Below are 7,898 nucleotides of genomic sequence, written 5' to 3' on the forward strand. Positions count from 1 at the left end.
TTCATCAGTTGATGGACATTTGGATTCTTTCTACTCTTTGGCTGTTCTGAATAAGCATTCATTTAAGTTGTCAAATTTATTTACATAATAGGGCGTGGTGGCTCACGCCTTTAATCCCAACATTTTGGGAGGCCTAGGTGGGTGGATCACCTGAAGTCACAAGTTCGAGACCAGCCTGGCCAACATGGTGAAACCCTACCTCTATTGAAAATACAAAAAAATTAGCCTGGTATGGCGGCATACGTCTGTGGTCCCAGCTGCTCGGGAGGCTGAGGCATGAGAATCGCTTGAACCTGGGAGACAGAGGTTGCAGTAAGCTAAGATCATGCTACTGCACTCTAGCCTGGGTGACAGAGTGAGACTTCATCTCAGAAAAAAAAAATATATACTATTCTTTTTTTTTTAAATTATACTTTAAGTTCTGGGATATATGTGTAGAACATGTAGGTTTGTTACGTAGGTATACATGTGCCATGGTGGTTTGCTGCCCTCGTCAACCCATCATCTAGGTTTTAAGCCCTGCATGCATTAGGTATTTGTTCTCCCCTTGCCCTTCTCCCCCCACCCCTGGTATGTGATGTTCCTCTCCCTGTGTCCATGTGTTCTCATTGTTCAGCTCCCACTTATGAGTGAGAACATGCAGTGTTTGCTTTTCTGTTCCCATGTTAGTTTGCTGAGAATGATGGTTTCCATCTTCATCCATGTCCCCGAAAAGAACATGAACTCAGCTTTGCGCAGTGGCAGTATTGTAGCCAGTGAGGTTTATCTGAGGCACGATTATTGCTAATTGAAAACTTTTCCCAATACTCCGCCATGACGACTTGAACTATAGTCGACATTGGCAATTTTTGACAGTCTCTATGGAGACAATTTAAAAAAAAAAAAAAAAGGAAGAACATGAATTCATTCTTTTTTATGGCTGCATAGTATTCCATGGTGTATATGTGCCACATTTTCTTTATCCAGTCTATCATTGATGGGCATTTGGATTTGTTCCAAGTCTTTGCTATTGTAATTAGTGCTGCAAAAGAAGATATTTATGCGGCCAACAAACAAGTGAAAAAAAGCTCATCATCACTGGTCATTAGAGAAATCCAAATCAAAACCACAATGAGACACCGTCTCACACCAGTTATAATGGTGATCATTAAAAAGTTAGGAAACAGATGCTGGAGAGGATGTGGAGAAATAGGAAAGCATTTACACTGTTAGTGAGAGTGTAAATTAGTTCAACCATTGTAGAAGATAGTGTGGTGATTCCTCAAAGATAGAGAACCAGAAATACCATTTCACCCAGCAATCCTATTACTGAGTATATACCCAAAGGAATATAAATCATTCTACTATAAAGACACATGCACATATATGTTTATTGCAGCACTATTTATGATAGTATTCTTTTACTTTCTGTAGGATCTGTAATAATGGCACATCTCTCATTTTCTTTTCTTTTTTTTGAGACGGAGTTTCACTCTTGTTACCCAGGCTGGAGTGCAATGGCGCGATCTCGGCTCACCGTAACCTCCGCCTCCTGGGTTCACGCAATTCTCCTGCCTCAGCTTCCTGAGTAGCTGGGATTACAGGCACGCGCCACCATGCCCAGCTAATTTTTTGTATTTTTAGTAGAGATCGGGTTTCACCATGTTGACCAGGATGGTCTCGATCTCTTGACCTCGTGATCCACCCACCTCAGCCTCATTTTCTATATTGCTAATTTGTGATCTCCCTTTCTTTCCTTCTCAGTCTGGCTAGTGCTTTATCAACTTTATTGAGCTTTTCAATCATGTTTTTGTTTCTTTCATTTTCTCTGTTTTTCTGTTTTCTATTTCACTGATTTCTGCTCTGATCTTTATTATTTCCTTTCTTTTACATACGTTTAGTTTATTTTGCTATTTTTTCCAGTCTCTTTCATTGAAAACTGAAATGCTTGACTTAAGAACTTTATCCTATTCTAATGTGGGACTTTGGTGCTATAAATTATTTCATAACTACCATGTTAGCCCGAATTCTGGTATATTATGCTTTTATGTTCATTTAGTTCAGAATATTTTCCAATTTCTCTGCTTATTTCTTCTTTAATCTATTTAGGATTATGTTATTTCATATATAAATAATTACATTTTCCAGAATTTAATTATTTAGAATTATGCTTTAGGTGTTCAAATAACTGGATATTTTCCAGAGTTTATTCTGCTATTGGTTCTCAATTTAATTCCATTGTTGTCACAATTTATTAATTGTGTTTAAATCGTCTATTTTATTTTTAAGATATTTAAATGATGAGAAAAAATTATACCTAAACAGGTAGTTATCAAAATGTGCTCTTCATTCTTTCTGTACATCCTGACTTCCATCTTGTATTGTTTTCTTTCTCACTGAAGGAAACATTTTTATTAATTCCTACAACATTTTTAGTATTGTGTGTCAGCTTGCAATGAATTCCTTCAGCTTCTAGGTTGACAGTGTTTTTCTTTCAGGAATTGTAAAATGTTGCTCCATTCTCTTCTCTTTTACATCATTTCCTGTAAAAAACACATTGTCACCCTTATGTTTGTTCTTCTGCACATAACATACCTGTTTTTGCTGTCTGATTTGAAGATATTCTCTTTATCATCCACTTTTGAATAATTTAATTAAAGTATGAGTTGTGTTTGAAATTCATTGAACTTCTTGGATGTATGACTTTATATCTTTCCTCAATTTTTGAATATTTTTCTATAATTATTTCCTGTTCTCATATTTTTTTCTGTACTCATAGAAAAACTTAATTGACATTATCTCTTTCAGGAATGCCAATTACATATTACTGGGCTGCTTGAGGCTTTCCGATAACTTCCTGATGCCCTTTCCATTAAAAAAAAAATCTTTTCCCTGCTGGGCGCGGTGGCTCACACCTGTAATCCCAGCACTTTGGGAGGCCAAGGCAGGCAGATCATGAGGTCAGGAGTTCGAGACCAGCCTGACCAACATGGTGAAACACTGTCTCTACTAAAAATACAAAAATTAGTTGGGCCTGGTGGCCTGGTGGCAGTCACCTGTAATCCCAGCTATTCAGGAGGCTGAAGCAGAAGAATCACTTGAACCCGGGAGGTGGAGGTTGCAGTGAGCAGGAGATCACACCGCTGCACTCCAGCCTGGCTGACAGAGTGAGACTCCATCTCAAAAAAAAAAAAAAACTTTTCCCTGACTGTTTTCATTTTGCATGTAAATAAAAATAGCTTTTATTGCTATATCTTCAAGTCTATTACTATTTATTCTGCAATGTCTAATTTGCTGGTCATCCTATCCACTGTTTATCTCTCAAAGGTCAATGTAGATTTTCAAAAATATTTCCCAAGCTTTGACTTAACTTTTTGTGAAATGTAGTTTTAGTAACTCTTTTAGTGTCTTTGTCTTACATTTGTGTCAGTTCTGAGTTGGTTTCAATGGACTCATTTGTCTCCTCATTATGGGCCATGTTTTCCTACATGCCTGGTAATTTCTATTGTATCCCAGACACTAAATTTTAACTTGCTGAATGCTAAATTTTTGTATTTCTATACATATTCTTGAGCTTGGTCTGGGAGACAGTTAAATTACTTAGAAGCAATTGCTTTCTCTCTTGTTTTGTTTTATTTTGTTTTGTTTGAGACAGAGTCTCACTGTCACCCAGGCTGGAGTGCAATGGCACAATCTTGGCTCACTGCAGCCTCTGCATCCTGGGTTCAAGCAATTCTCATGCCTCAGCCTCCCAAGTAGCTGGGATTACAGGAATGCACTACCACACCTGGCTAATTTTTGTATTTTTAGTAGACATGAGTTTTTTTTTTTTTTTTTTTTTTTTTGAGACAGAGTTTCACTCTTGTTACCCAGGCTGGAGTGCAATGGCGCGATCTCGGCTCACCGCAACCTCCGCCTCCTAGGTTCAGGCAATTCTCCTGCCTCAGCCTCCTGAGTAGCTGGGATTACAGGCATGCGCCACCATGCCCAGCTAATTTTTTTTGTATTTTTAGTAGAGACGGGGTTTCACCATGTTGACCAGGATGGTCTTGATCTCTTGACCTCGTGATCCACCCGCCTCGGCCTCCCAAAGTGCTGGGATTACAGGTGTGAGCCACCATGCCCAGGATCTGTCTTGTTTTTTACGATTTGCTAAGTGGGATCAAAGCAGAGCTTGGTCTAGGGTGAAATTTTTCCCACTACTGAGGTAGGTCCCTTCCGTTTACTCTACCCAATACCTTTGAACCATGAGGTTTTCCATTTCGTCTGGTGAGTACTTTTCTTGGCACTGTGTGAGCACCAGCCCGTATTATTTTTTTCAAAAAATTCTTATTTTATTTAAACATTTCTTTAGAGATGGGGTCTCTCTCTGTTACCCGGGCCCGCCTCAACTCCTGGGCTCAAGCGACCTTCCCGCCTCAACCTCCTGAGTGACCCTTTCAGATGGTTCTTTCCCTGGCCTCGGTAGTTTCCCAATGTGCCTATGTTCATTAGTACTTCTTTGAAACTTCTGCAGACACCCAAGAGTTTTTTTTCCACTGTAGCTCTCTCCTCTCCAGTACTCTATCTTGCAAACTTCAGCTGCCTTGTTTTCCCTGGTCTTTCAGCTCTATTTCCTCCATCAGGGAAACTTCCATGCTCCTGTGTAGGGTTTCATCTTCCTACACAGTTTTCTTGCTTCTTGGCATGGTAATCTTTGATTGGAGGCAAGTCATTGTGAACTCTAACTTGATATGTGCTGGAAATTTTTGCAAATATTCTTGAGTGCTGTTCTTAGATGCAGTTAATTTATCTGTAAATAGTTTGCTACTTTCAAGTCTTGCTTTTAAGCTTTTTCTTTGGATGGGATGAAAACAACATTTCTTCTAGGATTTCTTTTTGTTTGTTTGTTTATTTGTTTATTTTGAGACAGAGTCTCACTCTGTCACCCAGGCTGGAGTGCAATGGTGTGAACTCAGCTCACTGCAACCTCCGCCTCCCAGGTTCAAGGGATTCTCCTGCCTCAACCTCCCGAGTAGCTGGGATTACAGGCGTGTGCCACCACACTCGGCTAGGTTTTTTGTTGTTGTTGTTTTGTTTTGTATTTTTAGTAGAAACAGGGTTTCACCATGTTGGTCAGGCTGGTCTTGAACTCCTCACCTCAGGTGATCCTCCCACCCTGGCCTCCAAAAGTGCTGAAATTACAGGCATCAGTAACCGTGCTTATCCATCTTCTAGGATTTCTTTTGTCCCACTACTGAGGCAAGGCGTTTTTGAATATCCCACTGTATGTCTCATTATTACATGGTCTATTCACTCTGGATGGCAGAAATGCACACTGAGATGTACAGCCCTGTTTGCTCTGGGAATTGTATCCTTTAACCCTGTCCTAATCACAGGTGTTTGTTCACACACGTGTCTGATCAGTACTTCACTGGAGACTGAGGGAGGACCCTTTGGTGGCTCTCCAGGTTTTTCTCTCTGTGCATCTCTCACCTCTCTCATCCTCTGCTTGGCAATTCTGTCTGCCTTGTGACCCTGGACTCCCAATTCTTCTCAGCCCTGGAAGATTGCTGCTCTCGGACTGGACACCCACCTTGTACTAAACTTAGAAATTCTCCAGGAAGTAAAGCTTGGTTAGTCGAAGGACTCATCTTTTTAGTTTCCTCTCTTTAAGGATCACTGTCCCATGCTGCCTGATGCCCAGTATCTGACGACCATTGTTTCAAATGTTTTGTTCAGTTGTTTGTAGGTTGAGATAAGGGGTAGGTGTGCTGGGGAAATCTGGTCTTTACTCCATCTTGGCCAGTGATGAAAAATACTCCCTTTTCAGCTACTTTTCCTCTGTCTATAGACATGTTTGAGTTTCCTTTTTATTTATTACCTTTTCTGGACTCTCTTGCTCTATTCATACATTTCTATAACTTATAATCCATCATTGTTGTTTTGTTTACCATCCGCCAATTCTTCAAAACAGTGGCTCAGTTTTTCATTGTTTCCCATCTGTCAGATCCAGTGGCCTCTTTCCAGAACTCAGACTCTTCGACCGCTTGTCCCATCCAACTCTGGTGACCTCCTCTTGCCATCCTCTCCTACTGGCCTCTTCTCTCCAGGTTTCTTCTTTGTTGTGCAGAGCTTTTTACTCCCTCTGCTCCATCCTACCTCTACCCATTATGGTCTGCAGACTGTTGCCATTCTAACCTCTCTAATTTACAACTTTGAGCATGTCTCTTCCTGGCTTAAGACTCTTCAGTGGCCTTAACTGCAGTGCTGACCAAGCCTGGCTTGAACCATCCCTGATTTCCCTTCTCCCCATGCCCAATAGACACACACACATACACACACACACACACACACACACACACACACATACACACAGAGTTTCACTTAATTCCCACCTTGTGCTCTCGCATTACCATACCACCTGTGGATGCCTGGACAGAAATGTCTATTTTATACCTTCATGCTTTTGCTCTCACTGCTTTCTGTAAATGAAATGCCCTGCTCCTTGCCCCAATCCACCTAGCAAGCTTATATTTATGTTTACAGGACTCAGATCAATTGTCTCTTTCTGTGAGCCATTTCATTTTATTTTTCATTTTGTAAAGGTGGGGTCATGCTATGTTGTCCAGGCTGGTCTTGAACTCCTGACTTCAAGCGACCTTCTGGCCACGGCCTTCCAAAGCACTGAGAATACAGGGATGAACCACCATACCTGGCCTGAGGCATTTCTTTAACCCTGACACACACTAACAACTCTACTCAGAATCAACACGTTCCTCCTGGATGCCTTCTCTGTGCCGTTCACCAACTTCTCCAAGTTCTCAGCACAGTCCTCAAGACAGCATTTGATCTCACTCCTGCCTCCTTTACCACCGTCAGCCTTCCCCACCCTGTTCTTATCCTCTTGCTTAGATCTAACCATGTGACCTCATTTCATTTCCTCGGGTATAGAAACGTCCCTTTCTGACTCAGGGCCCTTGAACAGCTGTTCCTTCTCCCTGGAAAGCATCTCCCATCAGACGTCAGATCTCAGCTTTAAAAAATCACTTTCTTGGGACGTCTTTCTTAGTTGTACTCTGCCCTCGTTATTATTTTTTTTAGCACTTGTCATAATTTGTATGCATTTTGGTGTGACCTTGTTATTCCTTCTCTTGCTTTTCTAGACTGCAAGGAACTACAAGGATGGGGACTGTACCTGCTTTGGGATTTGGTTTTCGTTGTGTCTTACTCGTTTACCCTTAGAACCTGCAGAGCTGGTGTTCAGCAGACATGTGTGAGCATTCTGCAGCATGGCCTCCAGAGGGCGAGCAGGCTCAGCCATCACAAGCCAAGCCCCTCATCAGAAGAGAAGGGGGAGGGTGCCTGTGGCCAGCAGCCCTGAGAAGTGGCACTCAACACACTTTAATTGCATGCTTCACATGCCAGGCTCTTCCATACAACTGTAAATTCAAAGCCCATCTGTCTCGTTTGCTGCCGAATCCTCATAAAATACCTTCCTGTATAATCTTGCACAGAGTGCAGAAAACAATGCATGTGAACACCCCATTTTTCCTGCTGGTATTTTCAGTAAACAGAAATAAAATCAGGCTGGGTGTGGTGGCTCACGCCTCTAATCCCAGCACTTTGAGAGGCTGAGGCAGGAGAATAGCTTGAACCCAGGAGTTGGAGACCAGCCTGGGCAACATAGTGAGATCCTGTCTCTAAAAAAAAAAAAGAGAAATAAAATTAATACTCAGTAGCAGTGCTCCAGATTGACAGAAACACAAGCCCTGTTTTCTCTATTTCAGTGTATTTTCTGGATGTAAACTCTGGATTGGAAGCTGGACCATGTAATGACATCCACAGGCCCTAGGTACTCTAATTTCCAAAGACCCTACTCTGTCATACAGCATATGACTCCATGTACGTCCATGTTCCACATTGTGAATGCACTCATA

At 41.5% G+C, this 7,898-nt stretch overlaps 1 non-coding gene across 1 annotated transcript; it reads left to right on the plus strand.

The window, feature by feature from the left end:
* The first annotated feature begins 726 nt into the window (after positions 1 to 726).
* Positions 727 to 867, plus strand: LOC116527033. Its single transcript, XR_004258350.1, has one exon. It is a non-coding gene; the product is annotated as a U4 spliceosomal RNA (small nuclear RNA).
* The last annotated feature ends 7,031 nt before the right edge of the window (positions 868 to 7,898 follow it).

Source organism: Sapajus apella, unplaced genomic scaffold (assembly GCF_009761245.1).
Source record: "Sapajus apella isolate SASKATOON/1434 unplaced genomic scaffold, GSC_monkey_1.0 scaffold52, whole genome shotgun sequence".
Classification (NCBI taxonomy): domain Eukaryota; kingdom Metazoa; phylum Chordata; class Mammalia; order Primates; family Cebidae; genus Sapajus; species Sapajus apella.